Here is an 18340-nt window from a genome sequence, read left to right on the forward strand (position 1 = left end):
CCTACAAACATCAGAAGTTTGTAAAGTAAGGGCCATCCTTACTTTAAAAACTTAGGGAGAGGATATTGAAAATAACTTTCCCCTTTCAGTTCAGTTCAGTCGCTCAGTCGTGTCCGACTCTTTGCGACCCCTTGAATCGCAGCACGCCAGGCCTTCCTGTCCATCACCAACTTCTGGAGTCCCCTTTAGAAAGCTACAATTGCCTAAAGATATTAATTAGATCACTCTTTACTGCCGTTACTCTGCAACTTCTCTGTATCTGTGTTTTTCCTTTGCTGAAAACATGAGAGTATCTCACACCTCACTGAATCTTGTACTATCAAATGCTTCCACAAACATGGATGAATTTGAACCTAATATAAGACCTAGGTGGGCGAGATGGTTAAGGATTAGCGGCATACCTGTCTCATATCCTAGCATGGGTCAGCACCAAAACAGAATTGGAAGCAAAGAGTTCTAACTATTTTTGTATCCAAAAGAGTATGAGGTTAGAAATTTGGGGCCAAGCCCTCTAATCAATTCACAGAAATTGAATAAGAGCTTTCCATTGACATCTGCCTAGAGAATAGAACTCTGTGGGAGACTGTGGGTTCTTTTTACTTTCTAACAATATTCCATGGTCTTGATAAAAGGGGAATTTCTGACTTTTTCATGTAGCATAATTCTGTACTATAGCCATTTAATATAGATTTCCTTTAAAGTTCTTGCTGCTCTCCGTGGATCACGTTCCAGCCCTTGCCTTGGCATTTTAAATCTCCATAACAACATTATCTGTGACAAGGTTTCTTGACTCCAGGGATGTGAGCACCAACTTCTCTGCTCCACGGCCAATGCCATCAAACCTGTCTAACACTTTCATCCTGTGCTGGGTCACTCTGCCTTAGCATCAAGAATGAGTTTGACCGAGATGTCAAGTCAAATTTGTCATTTATTTTTACTTTTATCAAGACCATGGAATATTGTTAAGAAAATAAAGAGAACACACAATCTCCCACAGAGCACTATTCTCATAAAAACAATAGTTCCCATGTTCCAATCACAAAAGTGATTTTTCTTCACAAAAGGTATGGTTAGTATCCTTTAGGGATGGTTCTCTGTGATGTTAGTCACTGTGCCTGCCTACATCAAGGAGAAAGTAGATTCTCATGTGGCCTGGTTTGGGTGATGGGCTTTTCCTCAGGAATCTAGAAATAAATCTAGAGAATAAACCTTCCCATTCACTCTATGATCTTTAGTTGCTAAATTGTGTCTGACTCTGCAACTTCATGGACTGTAGCCCACCAGGCTCCACTGTCCATGGAATTCTCAGGCAAGAATTCTGGAGTGGGTTGCCATTGCCCTCTCCAGGGGATCTTCCCCACCCAGGGATTGAACCTGTGTCTTCTGCATTGGCAGGCAGAGTCTCTACCACTGAGCCACCAGGGAAGCCCAGGGCTACTATAATGACAAAAAGGCGTTGCTGAGACTCACAGCTTTCTAAAAAACCCTTTTTCTTCTAGAAACAGAATGCCAGCATTCATAGAAAAAATTTATAGAAGCAACAGCAGCACATATTGAAAATAATTTTTATTAGGTATATGAGTTTTGACTTATATAATTTATGAAAGTTTTGAAAGCTTCTCTAACAACGATCAGAATCTCAAGCCAATTTCCATGACATGTCTCTAGAAGTCCTTGACATTTCTGGGAAGGGACACAACATGACTCCAGCTTTTTCTTTTTACATTTCAATGTTTTCAATGTTTCTCAGAATTATAATACTTTAAATCACCAGTGAAGTCACATCCAGGTAACACCTCATCTACAGGACTACCTGGTAGTATTTCCAGGACCCCAAAGACAGAAAGAAGAGTATCTACTATGCTATTTGAGGTGAAAATAAAAGTGTTAAATATGACAAGGCATCTTTGCACCAACGTTCCTTTTAATGTTTCTGGCCTCATGGTCCAGTGGTTCACGGGGTGTGGTGCTAGGATTCTCATTATCAAGATTTCCTGGGAGTTTGTTGAAACTGGAGATCTCCCCATTCCAGTCCTTGCTTGTTTGTTTAGTCCCTCAGCTGTGTCTGAATCTTTGTGACTCTTTGAGGGCAGGAGGAGAAGGGGACAGCAGAGGATGAGATGGTTGGATGGTATCACTGACTCGTGGACGTGAGTCTGAGTAGGCTCCGGCAGTTGGTGATGTACAGGGAGGCCTGGCGTGCTGCAGGCTATGGGGTTGCAAAGAGTTGGACATGGCTGAGTGACTGAACTCGACTGAACTGAACTGAGGGCTGTGGCTGAGCCTGGAGGAGCAGGGCCCTAGGACCTAGGCTGAGCAGCAAGCAGGGAGCCTGTTCAGGGACTTGCAGGGCGAGCAGCAAAAGGAGGGTGTGTGTGAGTGCATGTATTGGTGTGTGTCTTTGTGTGAGTGTGTATCAGTGCATGTGAGTGTGTCTAAGTGTCTATCAGTGCACGTGAGTGTGTATATGAGTGTGTCAGTGAGCATTTGTGGGAGTGAGTGATGAGTTAGTCCATGGGTCTACGTATCAGTATGTGAGTGCGTGAGGCATTTGTGTCAGAGTACGAGTAAGCATTGTCTGTCTGTGTGAGTGTGTGTCTGCACCGATGTGCTGGAGGAACCAGGCTGCATGGATGGTGGCCAGGACTGAAATGGGGAGGCAGGTCCAGGAGCCACACCGCTGCCCGTGACCAGCGCGGGTCAGCCCTGAGGTCACGGTCAAGTCTGAGAAGCAGTCGGCACTCTGGCCGCCCTCTTCTGGGTTGTGTTTGGCTCAGTTAGATCAGCCCCAAAAGTGCACGTCATGTCAAAAGTGTTCACCTTTGTAGGCTGCACACTTGATCTAACAGTCTTGTTGCAGACAAGTACATTTGTTGGGGAATTATACAAGGCTTTGTGGTTTAAAATCTGTTTTCGATGGTCACCTTTCAAATAATTATAGCTATGCTTTTTATTTGTTCTTTCTTAGGCAAATGCTCTGTATTGAAGTCCTTTAATATATTTTATTGCATGTTAATTTACTTTGTCCCATCATTATTTAACTAGCGTTTTTCTCCCAGTTAACCTTACATCATTCACCTTTCTATTTTCACAGAACTGAGCAGATTAAATACAAGGGCAATAATCTCAACCCACTGCATTTTAAAACAATTATTTTCTCATATATTCAGTGCCTTTTGTCTTCGTTTTATCTTTCAAACATCTATCTTGCTCTATACATAGTGTGTAAATAATGAAATTTCTTTGTGGAGAAATAAAGGCAGAAAGTGTTCTACAACGTTTTCTGCATTTTCTTCTTCATGGTGGAAGTGCTTTTTCATTTACATGTCTTTTTTGGGTAGCCTGCAGCTATGTTCAAATTCTTAATTCGATAAATAACTTTTCTCTGGCACAGAAACCTCAATAACATTTTCATTATGTATAGGATTAGTTAAATAGAGAAATCTGGCAATTTCCAAAAGAGAAAAGCTGAAAGATGTTTATGAATAACACGACAAATAGGAGAGAAGAGAGACTAAACTAACTGAGTGAATTATGAGACAAATGGGTTATTGATTGTAGGGAAAATGACAATCAGCAGTCCTGCAAAGGAGAGATACAGTCATAGACGGATGGCCACTCCTGAGTGTCTTCCCATCACTTCTTTTTAGAATTCTGGGGAAAGTACAGTTATATTCCTCTGCATAAGAGGAGGTCTTTACACCAGAGTCTTAATAAATACTTACTGAATAAGTGATTAAATTTAAGCTTAATTACTTTCACTAAATTTAGGCCTTAGGATAATGACATGAGCGTTAAATGATCCAAAAGGAGCTTTGAAAACAGTGAAAAATTTTCTCCCATGTATACAGAAAACAGGCTGTCAGCTAAAATCATATAGCAGAATTAAAAATAGCACCAACTCAGTCTCATGGTAATTTATTGTAAGATGCAGGCAAGACTAGCTTTATGTGGAAATAATAAATTAGTCCTCATTAAATCTGGCCTTTATCGAAAATCTTAGCAAAATGTAGGTAAAATAATACTGCTTTGTCTTCAGCAAAATGAAGAACTTTTAAGTATATGTAATTTTTATCTGCGGGGCAGATTTTCTATAATTTGGTGATAAATGTTTTTTTTTTGTGTGTGTTATTAAAATCTTCTTCAGTTCAGTTCAGTTCAGTAGCTCAGTCGTGTCCAACTCTTTGCGACCCCATGAATCGCAGCACGCCAGGCCTCCCTGTCTATCACCACCTCTCGGAGTTCACTCAGACTCACGTCCATCGAGTCCGTGATGCCATCCAGCCATCTCATCCTCTGTCGTCCCCTTCTCCTCCTGCCCCCAATCCCTCACAGCATCAGAGTCTTTTTCCAATGAGTCAACTCTTCGCATGAGGTGGCCAAAGTACTGGAGCTTCAGCTTTAGCATCATTCCTTCCAAAGAAATCCCAGGGCTGATCTCCTTCAGAATGGACTGGTTGGATCTCCTTGCAGTCCAAGGGACTCTCAAGAATCTTCTCCAACACCACAGTTCAAAAGCATCAAGTCTTCAGCGCTCAGCCTTCTTCACAGTCCAACTCTCACATCCATACATGACCACAGGAAAAACCATAGCCTTGACTAGATGGATCTTAGTCGGCAAAGTAATATCTCTGCTTTTGAACATACTATCTAGGTTGGTCATAACTTCTCTTCCAAGCAGTAAGTGTCTTTTAATTTCATGGCTGCAATCACCATCTGCAGTGATTTTGGAGCCCCCAAAATAAAGTGTGACACTGTTTCCACTGTTTCCCATCTATTTCCCATGAAGTGATGGGACCGGAAGCCATGATCTTCGTTTTCTGAATGTTGAGCTTTAAGCCAACTTTTTCACCCTCCTCTTTCACTTTCATTAGGAGGTTTTTTGGCTCCTCTTCATTTTCTGCCATAAGGGTGGTGTTATCGGCATATCTGACGTTATTGATATTTCTCCCAGCAATCTTGATTCCAGCTTGTGTTTCTTCCAGTCTAGCGTTTCTCATGATGTATTCTGCATAGAAGTTAAATAAGCAGGGTGACAATATACAGCCTCGACGGACTCCTTTTCCTATTTGGAACCAGTCTGTCATTCCATGTCCAGTTCTAACTGTTGCTTCCTGACCTGCATACAGATTTCTCAACGGGCAGGTTAGGTGGTCTGGTATTCCCATCTCTTTCAGAATTTTCCACAGTTGATTGTGATCCACACAGTCAAAGGCTTTGGCATAGTCAATAAAGCAGAAATAAATGTTTTTCTGGAACTCTCTTGCTTTTTTGATGATCCAGTGGATGTTGGCAATTTGATCTCTGGTTCCTCTGCCTTTTCTAAAACCAGCTTGAACATCAGGGAGTTCACGGTTCATGTATTGTTGAAGCCTGGCTTGGAGAATTTTGAGCATTACTTTACTAGCATGTGAGATGAGTGCAATTGTGCGGTAGTTTGAGCATTCTTTGGCAGTGCCTTTCCTTGGGATTGGAATGAAAACTGACCTTTTCCAGTCCTGTAGCCACTGCTGAGTCTTCCAAATTTGCTGGAATATTGAGTGCAGCACTTTTACAGCATCATCTTTCAGGATTTGAAACAGCTCAACTGGAATTCCATCACCTCCACTAGCTTTGTTCATAGTGATGCCTTCAAGGCCCACTTGACTTCACATTCCAGGATGTCTGTCTCTACGTGAGTGATCACATCATCATGATTATCTGGGTCGTGAAGATCTTTTTTGAACAGTTCTTCTGTGTATTCTTGCCACCTCTTCTTAATATCTTCTGCTTCTGTTAGGTCCATACCATTTCTGTCCTTTATCAAGCCCATCTTTGCATGAAATGTTCCCTTGGTATCTCTAATTTTCTTGAAGAGAAAAATTAGTCTTTCCCATTCTGTTCTTTTCCTCTATTTTTTTGCATTGATCACTGAAGAAGGCTTTCTTATCTCTTCTTGCTATTCTGTGGAACTCTGCATTCAGATGCTTATATCTTTCCTTTTCTCCTTTGCTTTTCTCCTCTCTTCTTTTCACAGCTATTTGTAAGGCCTCCCCAGACAGCCATTTTGCTTTTTTGCATTTCTTTTCCATGGGGATGGTCTTGATCCCTGTCTCCTGTACAATGCCATGAACCTCATTCCATAGTTCATCAGGCACTCTATCTATCAGATCTAGGCCCTTAAATCTATTTCTCACTTCCACTGTACAATTATAAGGGATTTGATTTAGGTCATACCTGAATGGTCTAGCGTTTTTCCCTACTTTCTTCAATTTAAGTCTGAATTTGGGAATAAGGAGTTCATGATCTGAGCCACAGTCAGCTCCTGGTCTTGTTTTTGTTGACTGTATAGAGCTTCTCCATCTTTGGCTGCAAAGAATAGAATCAGTCTGATTTCAGTGTTGACCATCTGGTGATGTCCATGTGTCGAATCTTCTCTTGTGTTGTTGGAAGAGGGTGTTTGCTATGACCAGTGCATTTTCTTGGCAAAACTCTACTAGTCTTTGCCCTGCTTCATTCCACATTCCAAGGCCAAATTTGCCTGTTACTCCAGGTGTTTCTTGACTTCCTACTTTTGCGTTCCAGTCCCCTATAATGAAAAGGACAGCTTTTTTCAGAGCCGGCGCACTGAGCGCAGGTGGTTGCAAGCCGGTGCACTGAGCATGGCCGAGCGGAGCTACCCCATGTCCGAGGTCAGGGGCAGCAGCCTAGAGTGCCAGGCTGCGACCGCACAGAAGCGGCCAAGAGGAGCTACCCTGCGTCCGAGGTCACTCGCACCCAGGAGGAGCTACCCCGCGTCCAAGGTCATGGGCCGTGACCAGGAGGAGACACCCCGTGTCCGAGGTCAGTGGTGGCTGGGAGGAGACACCTGGCTTCTGAGGTCAGGGGCGGCAGCTGGAGGAGCTACCCCAAGTCAGAGGCCAGTGGTGGCTGGGAGGAGACACCCTGCGTCCGTCCGAAGTCAGGGGCGGCCGGGAGAAGCCACCTCGTGCCCGAGGCCCGGGGCGGTGACCCTGAGGAGCCACCCTGAGCCTGAGGCCAGGGGCAGCAGCTAGGAGGAACCACCCACGCCCGAGGCCAGGGCCAGCGGCCGGGAGGAGCAACCTGAGAAGTGGTGGCTATGCAGGCGCGGGAGGGCCTAGACGAGCTATCCCACGTTGAAGGTCAGGAACGGCAGCGGTAAGGAGATACCCCTTGTCCAAGGTAAGGAGCAGTGGCTGTGCTTTACTGGAGCAGCCGTGAAGAGATACCCCACGTCCAAGGTAAGAGAAACCCAAGTAAGATGGTAGGTGTTGCAAGAGGGCATCAGAGGGCAGACACACTGAAACCATACTCCCAGAAAACTAGTCAATCTAATCACACTAGGACCACACCCTTGCCTAACTCAATGAAACCAAGCCATGCCTGCGGGGCAACCCATGATGGGTGGGTCATGGTGGAGAGGTCTGACAGAATGTGGTCCACTGGAGAAGGGAATGGCAAGCCACTTCAGTATTCTTGCCTTGAGAACCCCATGAACAGTATGAAAAGGCAAAATGATAGCATACCAAAAGAGGAACTCCCCAGGTCATTAGGTGCCCAATATGCTACTGGAGATCAGTGGAGAAATAACTCCAGAAAGAATGAAGGGATGGAGCTAAAGCAAAAACAATATCCAGTTGTGGATGTGACTGGTGATAGAAGCAAGATCCAATGCTGTAAAGAGCAATATTGCATAGGACCTGGAATGTCAGGTCCATGAATCAATGCAAATAGGAAGTGGTCAAACAAGAGATGGCAAGGGTGAACGTCGACATTCTAGGAATCAGCGAACTAAAATGGACTGGAATGGGTGACTTTAACTCAGATGACCATTATATCTGCTACTGCGGGCAGGAATCCTTCAGAAGAAATGGAGTAGCCATCATGGTCAACAAAAGAGTCCGAAATGCAGTACTTGGATGCAATCTCAAAAATGACAGAATGATCTCCGTTCATCTCCAAGGCAAACCATTCAATATCACAGTAATCCAAGTCTATGCCCCAACCAGCAATGCTGAAGAAGCTGCAGTTGAATGGTTTTATGAAGACCTACAAGACCTTTTAGAACTCACACTGTCCCCCCAACAAAAAAAGTCTTCTTAGATACACGCTTTTCTGGAAAGTGAAGAATAAAAGTCTCCTGATGTAGACTGTTGCTTAAAGACTACAAAGAACTCTCTTATTGTTATTTGAAATTGATAGGGCCATTAAAATATACATTTTGATGATACTTTTCATTCTGAAAAATTGGCACCTACTTGTTACTTAGCTGGCCTTGTGGATGCATTATGGGCTTTTCTGTTTCTCTTACTTTTTCTGTAGTAGGAAGACAAGAAGACAGTGACAACTGACCTGCTCACTTCAGCTAAGACAAGAAGAAGGTTGAGCTCACAGCAATGAGCCCCGTCTGCTGAAGTCTGACGGCCAGGATTGATCCGTTTGGAGATGTGGAACTTTTCATTTTCTAAGAGGTCCTGTTTCGTTTGGTTCCTTTAGACCCAATTTTGGATTTCACATCTTTCCTTTAAATCTCCATTTCATTCTGTGTTTACTGTTATCATATCCTTTATGAGGTGGTATAGCGGTTTAGTCATTCAGTCATGTCTGACTCTGTGACCCCATGGACTCTAGCCCACCAGGCTCCTCTGTCCATGGGATTTTCCAGGCAAGAATACTGCAGTGGGTTGCCATTCCCTACTCCAGGGGGAACTTCCCGGCACAGGGATTGAACCTGGGTCTCTTGTATTGCAGGCAGTCTCCTGTCTTGCAGGCAGATTCTTTACTGACTGAGTTACATGGGAAGCCCCATAGCCTTTATACTACTGAGCTATTTGTCTGTCCTTCCAACCAATATATTCTGATATAAGAGTGAGGGAGACACTGATAAAGTTAGAATGGGTGCAGCACTTGGATTTGGAAACTAATAAATAAATGTGGAGGGACTTCCCTGGTAGTCCAGTGGTTGAGAATCTGCCTTCCAGTGCAAGGAAAGTGGATTTGATCCCTGGTCCTGAAACATTCCACCTGTCATGAAGCAATCAAGCCTGTGTGCTGTAACTACTGAGCCCACGCTCACTAGAGCTGGTGCTCTGAGACTTGAGAAGCCACTGCACAGAAGTCCATGCACTGCAACCAGAGAAAGCCCATGTGCGGCGGTGAAGACTCAGCACCGCCAGAATGAGTAAATGAAGGAATGATCCTAAAAAGACTCAGCACAGCCAAAATGAATAAATGAATGAGCAGATAAATAATTTTAAAATGACTCAGCACAGCGAAATAAATGAATGAGTAGATAATTTTAAAAAGACAGCACAGCCAAAAACAAATAAATGAATGATTCAATAAATAATTTTTTTTTCTAAAATAGAGCTTTGGTCTTAGTCACGTTGTCATAAGGCCTAAAAGCAATTCCTTTCTACACAGCAAACATGAAGTACTTGGGAGCAGAAAGGAAAACATTTAAGAGGAGAGCCGAGTGTTGGAATATGGAAATGTGGCTAGTGCTGTGGTTAGCTGTGGAAGACTGTGACAGAAACCATATAGAGACCTGAGACAGTTTCTCTTGGTGGAGCACAATTTATTACAGAAAGCCTTGACAGCCGCTCAGAGTATGGAATGGTACTTGGTCAACAGCCCCAGTGAACTTGGGCTTGTGTCATCCTCAGAGCTCCCAGAAAGGAACGCAGCCTTGCCGGCCCTTCAGTTTCTGCCCAGTGAGCCTGCCGTTAGACTTCCGTCCTTTAGAATTCTAAGATGATGAATCTGTGTTGGTTTAAGCTGCTGCGTGTGGTGCCCTTTTTAATGTAAGAAATGGAACAACAAAACAAACAACAAAGGCCAATTAGTCTCTTTCTTTCTACCAGGAAAACTTCCAAGCAAGCAAATTAATTTAAGGGGATGTGATCTGTGAAAAATTAGGAGGGTATATAGATCTGGATGGAGCATGATGTGATTACATCTGTTTGAAGCTTAAGAAATAAAATAATGAGGAAAGATTTGCTGTTCAACAGTGGGGTTAGGAAGTCTCAAAACAGAGAATGCAAGAACTGCCAAGAATTAACCAAGAAAAAGCAGGGGGTTGGGGGAGGGATGCTGAAAGAGGACTGAGGTGAGATGGAGCAATCACTGGAAAGGTGAAACTCAGCTAGAGCCTAAAGATTTAAGAAAGGACCGGGTAACTGGGTGCATGATCTACAGGGAAGGGATGTAAAGGATGCAGAGACATCATATAAAAGGCTACTATGACTTCAAGGGACACACTGGGTTTAGAGGATCAACGGTGGTTTTTGTGGATAGTCTTCCAGTCATACAGCCTTTTAGGGAGGGGAAAAAAAGGCCAAAAAGGCCAAAAAGAAGAAGTAGCCTTTAGCAACTGGGTGGCGGAGAAGAAAAGAAGAAAAAGTAGAAAATGTATATAAGTGATACCGTGCAGCATTTGTCTCTCTCTGTCTGGCTTATTTCATTTGCCACAATGCCTCAAGGGCTTCCTTCTTTTTAAGGCTGAATAATATCCCATCACATATGTACCACATTTTCTTTATCCGTTCAACTGCTGATGGACGTTTAGGTGCTTCCATACCTTGGCTTGTGTGAATAATGCTGTCATGAATAGGGGAATAAACATATCTCTTTTAGATAATGATGTCTTTTTCTTTAGATATATAACCAGAAGTAGGAGATGGCAACCGTTCCAGTATTCTTGCCTGGATAATCCCATGGACAGAGGAGCCTGGTAGGTTACAGTCCGTGGGGTCACACAGAGTCAGACACGAATAACTGACTGAGAACCAGCAGGCAGGAATACAGCCCATGTGATGGCTCTATTTTTGATTTCTTGAGGAACTTCCACAGTGTTTTCCATTCTGTGTGCACCAAGTTATATTCCCGCCAACAGTGTACAAGCATTCCCTTTTCTCCACATCCTGGCCAGCGGAGAATTTGTTATCCCTTGCCTATTGCATATATGGTCAGTTAATTTTCTAAAAAGGCACCAAAAATACACAAAGAAAAAGTTCTTCTTTATTGAAGTAAACTTTATAATACCGGTGAAAGAGATTGAAAATCCACAGGATTCTCCAGGCAAGAATACTGGAGTGGATTGCCATGTCCTTCTCTAGGGGATCTTCCCGACCCAGGGATTGAACCCAGGGATGCTTTAGCCTCTGAGCCACCAGGGAAGCCCCTCTTATGCTTAGATTCAGCTAAAGCTACCACCTCAAAATAGTTGAATATCCTCACATTCTGAAAACATTCTGAAGAGATCCATGACTCTCTCATCCATTCACTCATGATCTAAAAGTAGAAATGTAAGACCAAGTGGCCGCCTTTGCTTGCAATGTCTCCTGATACCCATGCTGGAGTAAACCACCACCACAGAGACTAAGGGCAACGATCTGAGTACAGATTTGGCAGCCTAGGAGAGAGGACCACGGAGATTCCTCTAATTCTGAAAGGGAGGCGCCACACACCCTATTCCTCACTCAAGCCAAGGGAGGGTGTGCTCCTGTGCATCTCTGGGTGTACGTGGGAGGGGAGGCTATGTATCCATGGTGATAGAACCTCTCCTACATATTAGTGACTAAAGCTGTTGTTCTCACTCCTGGGTTCGGAATCTCCTTACTGAATTTTTTGTTCTACCTACTTGTCAATTAGATGAGGAGAATGACTGGAAAGAGACCCAAAGCCGGCACTGGAGACTGACGGACATTCTCAGACAATAGACTGCAAAGATAAAACTTTAGTGTGTCCCAAGTGGACCCTGCTGAGGTCCAAGAGGGCTGTCCGCTGGCTGGACAGGAGACCCAGGGACAGGAAGCTCTGCACATACCCTGGTGGTGGTCGCCGGCAGGGGTCAGCAAGGGACACTCAGCGGTGGAGTGCAGGGAGGCGGCCATCTGCTCAAAGAGCTCCCAAGACCCACCCAAACAGACCCTGCAGCTCAGAGACCATGCGTGTCCATGGCTCCTAGGCTGGCCAATCAAACAGGCGGCAGGGTCCCTGCTTCCATCCTTCTTCTCTGGACCCAACACTACAGTGAAGCCAGAATGTGTGGGGTGAGGAGGTCATAGAGAGGTTTATGCCCCATCTTCCCTAAAGCCTGAGTGGGGGAGAGGGAGCTGTGATCTAAGCCAAAGTCTGGCAGGCCTTGATTATAAGACCAAAGTGACCCGGGAAGGAGCTGGGGAGGGCAATCTGACAGACAGCAGAAGCTACACTGAGAGAAAACACCAACCTCCCCAGAATGCAGACTCCTCACTCTTCTGGTTCCATGCAAGTTCCCCAGTCACATTGTGATCAAAAAGGAAATATCCTTGCTTAAAGTAATTTCCTTAATAGGGAGCAAGAAAATATAATAAAACGGTGCTTTAAACTATGAAGAGTTTAAAGAGATTTTACATAAGAATAGAGAGGCTTAACAGACAAAATTGGTCAGGAAATATTCTCTGACATTAAGATTGGGATTTGTTAAAAGCTCCACTTCAGTCAGTACAAAACACATGACTGTTTCAGGGGGGAAAAGATAGCAAAACTCCCCAATTCTTTTTGGAAACATTGTTGTTGAGCTGCCAGGTCCTGTCCGACTCTTTGCGACCTCATGAACTGTTGCACGCCAGTCTCCCCTGTTCTCCACTATCTCCCGGAGTTTGCTCAAATTCACGTTCATTGAGTTGGTGATGCTATCTAACCATCTCATCCTCTGCCACCCTCTTCTCCTTTTGCCTTCAATCTTTCCCAGCATCAGGGTCCAAGGGATTCTCAAGGGTTTTCTGTACGTCTCCAGAATGTCTTAGTTAAACATTTTCCAAACAGCGGTGCTCCACAATGTATCTGTACTGTCATAATCAACCTGAGGATAACACAGGGACTATCCAGTTATTATCTCTCATTGGAGTCTGTTTTTACATCCCAGGTGGATTTTAGATTGAAGAGACTTCCTATGCTCAACTGACTTGTGAATTTTAAATTCTCTTGCAGAATCCTAAAATAAAACTAGGGAAGGCATGGCCCCAGAGCATAGCAGGACTTGGAGGATGGGGTGAATGCAAAATTGCTTCTGAGTACAGCGTGGTTTAGGGTTTTCCCTGCGGCCAAAGGGATTGGCTGAATCCATTCCACTTTTCAACCAAGTCCCTAAGGGCGACACTGCCCAGCATATCTGCAGGTACAAGTTGGCTTTCACTTTCTTGTCTTTGTTAATAACTGCACTATCTTTTAAGTGACTTGAGAACTGAAACACTGTTCCAAGGAGATAGCAAGAAGTAATTTACAAGCAGCTTAGGGATGTTTCCAAAAAACATTCTTTCATTTTCTTCATTAGCTTTGAACTAAGATGAAAAATGTCACCTTGAAGGCTGGATCCACCCTACTGCTTAAATTCATTTGTCCCCAGTAAGTATTTCTATGAAAGCAACTATTTTAACTTGGCTGAAGGTTGGTTTTGTAGCAATATGTTTAGTATGGCTGTTTGATTATTGTAGAGTTGGTGAGAGAACAATGCTACATTGACATGGCACAAGAGATTAATTTTCAAGTCATTATCACTTTGCTTATTTATGGATCACAGTTGATTTTTTCCCCTAAAGTACAGATTTGCAACCTGATGATAAAAAGTTTCAAGTCAACTGATGCACACTCATGCAAAATTTGGTTTGGTTACAATGAATCAATGTGAAACTGTGTACAAATATTTTCTATTCGAAAGAAATCATCTCTCAACAAAGACTGGAAGATAAAAGACACAAATAAACAATAAGGAGAGAGCTTAAAATCTGGAGAATATAGTTAAGTTAGAAGAAAAACATTTTCAAGGAAAGACTCTCTTTACAGGAAATGGCAGTAAAGAAAGCAGTAAGTTGTATCAGGATCAAGTATTTAAAAAGTACCTAAAAGTACATGCTGATTAAAACGTGAGTCTCAAGTCAGAGTGTGGGAGAAAGGAGAGAAGAAAACAGATTTGCTCCTGGAATTCTGAATCAAAATGCTTTGGGGAGATTCAATCCTGGGTTTTTTAGAAGAACTAGCTTGAGAAACCTATATGCAAGTCAGGAAGCAACAGTTAGAAATGGACAAGGAGCAACAGACTGGTTCCAAATTGGAAAAGGAGTCCGTCAAGGCTGTATATTGTCACCCCGCTTATTTAACTTATATGCAGAGTACATCATGAGAAACGCTGGGCTGATAGAAGCACAAGCTGGAATCAAGATTGCAGGAAGAAATATCAATAACCTCAGATATGCAGATGACACCACACTTATGGCAGAAAGTGAAGAGGAACTAAAAAGCCTCTTGAGGAAAGTGAAAGAGGAGGGTGAAAAAGGTGGCTTACAGCTCAACATTCAGAAAACAAAGATCATGGCATCTGGTCCCATTACTTCATGGCAAATAGATGGGGAAACAATGGAAACAGTGTCAGACTTTATTTTGGGGGGCTCCAAAATCACTGCAGATGGTGATTGCAGCCATGAAATTAAAAGACGCTTACTCCTTGGAAAGAAAGTTATGACCAACCTAGGTAGCATATTCAAAAGCAGAGACATTACTTTGCCAACGAAGGTCCGTCTAGTCAAGGCTATGGTTTTTCCTGTGGTCATGTATGGATGTGAGAGTTGGACTGTGAAGAAAGCTGAGTGCCGAAGAATTGATGCTTTTGAACTGTGTTCTTGAAGAAGACTCTTGAGAGTCCCTTGGACTGCAAGGAGATCCAACCAGTCCATTCTAAAGCAGATGAGTCCTGAGTGTTCTTTGGAAGGACTGATGCTAAAGCTGAAACTCCAGTACTTTGGCCACCTCATGCGAAGAGTTGACTCATTGGAAAAGACTCTGATGCTGGGTGGGATTGGGGGCAGGAGGAGAAGGGGACGACAGAGGATGAGATGGCTGGATGGCATCACTGACTCGATGGACGTGAGATTGAACTCCGGGAGTTGGTGATGGACAGGGAGGCCTGGCGTGCTGCGATTCATGGGGTCGCAAAGAGTCGGACACGACTGAGTGACTGAACTGAACTGAGGTTGAAAATAGACTAGCTATTTCTCTTCCTATTACTGTGTGTCTTTGTGCTAAGTCCAGAAGTCAGCTTCTCAGAGTGGTCGCGAGGTGAGTGTAATTATGATTGAGACAAAGAAATAAGAAGACATCTGTAATGTGCATTTATAGCCTGGGGTGATTGATTACAATCTTCATGTATTTTAAGCACTCTTTCTAGTTTTCCTTCACACTGTATCTGTGTTTTTATTCAGTTTTAAAAGTTAACCCAGTAAATTAAAATTATAATTTAATAAACAATTATTTTAGGCAAGAAGACCAAAATTAACTGGATGATCACTAATTATATTACATTTTGATATTTTCTGATAAAAATGAGCTAAGTTTTACAACCATTATCCCAATGACTACACAGAGGGAATTTTGACATTATTCTAGAGTGTAATGGGAAGGGGCTCCACTTTTTGTTCTTTTACCTTTTCACCCCCTCAACCAACCTGGACGTCTAGCACCATGAATCTATTCTCTCCCTCTACAAGCCTGCTTTGGTTTTTTTGTGTGTTTTGTTTTTAGATTTTACATATAAGAGATCATAAGGTGTTTGTCTTTTTCTGCCTGACTTATTTCACCCAGCACAATGCCCTTGAGATCCATTCCCGCTATTGCAAATGGCAGGGTGTTATTATTTTTTATGGCTGAATAATATTCACACACACCTATATACACACACATATATACATATGTATACATACATATATATATATATATATATATATATATAGCTGTCTAGTCTTCCCAAAATCATCTATTGAAGAGACTATTCTTTCCTAATTAGAGAGGGGTTCTTCCTGAAATTTTAGTTCTGATGATTATATCATTTGAGAGAGAAACATGAAATTATTTTAGTGATTGCATTAGGATCAAACTCCCCACGAAAGCCAGCCTCCTGCATTGGTTTGCTCCATCCTAAAACAGAATGAGAGAGAGAGGATGCCAGCCTCTTTGAGATTTGTATTTTGGAGTCAAAACTTACAAGCTGGTGTTAATCTTCTATTCATTAATTTTTGTTCAGGTAGACACAGACACTGCATCCTACTCCTCTTACCCTACAAAGTAACACATTTAGCTGTTGATTCAGGTCCACGTCCCCAGATATGAACAACTGGTGTCCCTTCCAGGCTGTCACGCACAGTGTCTGTCTCAGAAGCACAGAAAACATCCAGAAGAGATTTAAAACTGGCCTTCAGGGCTGCCCCGGCGACTCAGATGGAAAAGAATCCGCCTCCAGTGCAGGAGACTGGGGATTGATTCCTGAGTCTGGAAGATCCCCTGGAGAAGACAATGCAGCCCACTCCAGCATTCTTGCCCGGAGGATCTCACGGACAGAGGAGCCTGGCAGGCAGAGTTGGACCCGGCTGAATGACTACCAGTTTCGGGAAGGAAGTCCATTGGGGCCTCTCCCGTCAGCCAGCGGCTTGCACATCTATTTCTCACACGCGGAACAGCCGCTCCCAAGCGGACCTGGGGATGTGCTGAGGGTGAAGGGACTCCACAGCAGAGGCACCCCCCGCCCCTCCTCACATGTTAGGGACACACCCTGAGCCTCCACATCAGCTGACTCAGTTCTACTCTTCACTGCTTATAACGCAACATGGGATTTCTGACTGTTCATCCAACTATGCTTAAAACCTAGTACTTACTCAATGTCCAGAAAGATAGTCTCCTAGCAAGTAATCGCAGGTCCACCCAGATTAAGGTCCCTTTAGCCATTTCCAAGACACGCCCAGACACACCAGGGCTGTAAAGCTCTAGGCAGTGCGTGTTACCGCTGTCTGAGGCTCTTACTACCGTCACTGAGTTTAACGGTTGGCCTGCTCCTGTCCACAGCGCCCTTGACTTTATCTCAGGTGGCTTCACTGACAAAATTCTGCTGGTAAATATGAGCACTGCACATAGTTTCTCAGGGAACTGACTCTTAAATAAAAACACAAAGGAATGCATCGTGCAGAAACACATACCATTATGTGATTATCTTCTTTTGCAAAATCACAGCATGTATAACCTTCTTTCTCCTGTTCCTGGTCAGTTCAGCTCCTTCTTATGGGCCCTATTTTTTAATACTTTACCCTGCCTCCTTTTTAAAACAATCACCTCTTATAATAGCAAAGCCTGGATGTTGCTAGTTTCTTCTGAAAAATCAGAAGCAGAGAAAGTGGAGGTGACCCACGGGGTTAGGAGCTGGAGTGGCGGGAGCCCAGGCTGCCAGGAGCCCCCTTTCCACGTGGATTTGGGGGCTGCAGAACCAGATGCGGTGATCGCACGTGTACAGAGTTCTACCATTCGACTGCAGAGTACGAAGGAAGTTTTCAAACTCTGTATATTTGCTTTTAATATGTCTTCAAATGTTCAGAGTAGGAAAAAGTATCCCCTTAAGGGAACTGGAGGGCATTGGAAAGACTGATGCTGAAACTCCAAGACTTTGGCCACCTGATGGGAAGAGGTGACTCACTGGAAAAAAACCCTGATGCTGGGAAAGACTGAAGGCAGGTGGAGAAGGGGATGACAGAGGATGAGATGGTTGGCTGGATGGCATCACCGACTCAATGGACATGAGTTTGAGCAAGCTCTTGGAGATGGTAAGCCTGGCGTGCTACAACCCATAGGATTGCAAACAGCTGGACACGACTTAGTGACTGAACAACAAGGTACAATTCATCTTTCCTCATTCATTTTATTTCTATCACCTGGGACCTAACTTTTGTGTGTGTTTATCTTGTAAGAAACATATAACCAGGTTTTTCAAACCAATGTGATATCTCTTTAAAAAAAGTGGTAGATATTTAATTTATTTGGATTTTTATCAACCATTTCAAGTTTTCCACTTGTAACTACCCCCTCCCCACCCACCTTTCCTTGTTCTCTTCTCTACTGAAGGTTCTCAGACTTTGCTGAGCCTTCGAGTCACCTGGAGAGCTTGTTCAGTGGATTCTTGGACCCCCCCACTCACAGAGGTCCTGATTCAGCAGTTCTGAAGTGGGGCCTGACAACCTGCACTTCTTACAAGTTCCCTGTTTTGCTGCTGATGTTAAGACCATACCACCCAATTTTCTTTATTTTCTACCCTTCTCATGTAGAAGAAAAAAGTGATCTTAAAACACTTCAATAATTTCCTCTCCTCTTTGAACCATATTATTTTCCTGTAACATTTGTAACTTATCTTAAGTCTCTTATCTTTAAAGACCTAAACTAGTGATTATTTTTAGCATTTTATATCGAAGTTACTCCAAATTTGCTGCTAAGTCACTTCAGTCGTGTCCCCACGACTCTGTGTGACCCCATAGAGGGCAGCCCACCA

General features: G+C 43.4%; 1 protein-coding gene across 1 annotated transcript in view; it reads right to left on the reverse strand.

Moving 5' to 3' along the window:
* DOK6 (docking protein 6) overlaps positions 1-18340 on the reverse strand; it is a 395605-nt gene that overhangs the window by 165112 nt on the left and 212153 nt on the right. The window lies entirely within an intron of this gene.

This window comes from Capricornis sumatraensis, chromosome 21 (genome assembly GCF_032405125.1).
Source record: "Capricornis sumatraensis isolate serow.1 chromosome 21, serow.2, whole genome shotgun sequence".
Classification (NCBI taxonomy): domain Eukaryota; kingdom Metazoa; phylum Chordata; class Mammalia; order Artiodactyla; family Bovidae; genus Capricornis; species Capricornis sumatraensis.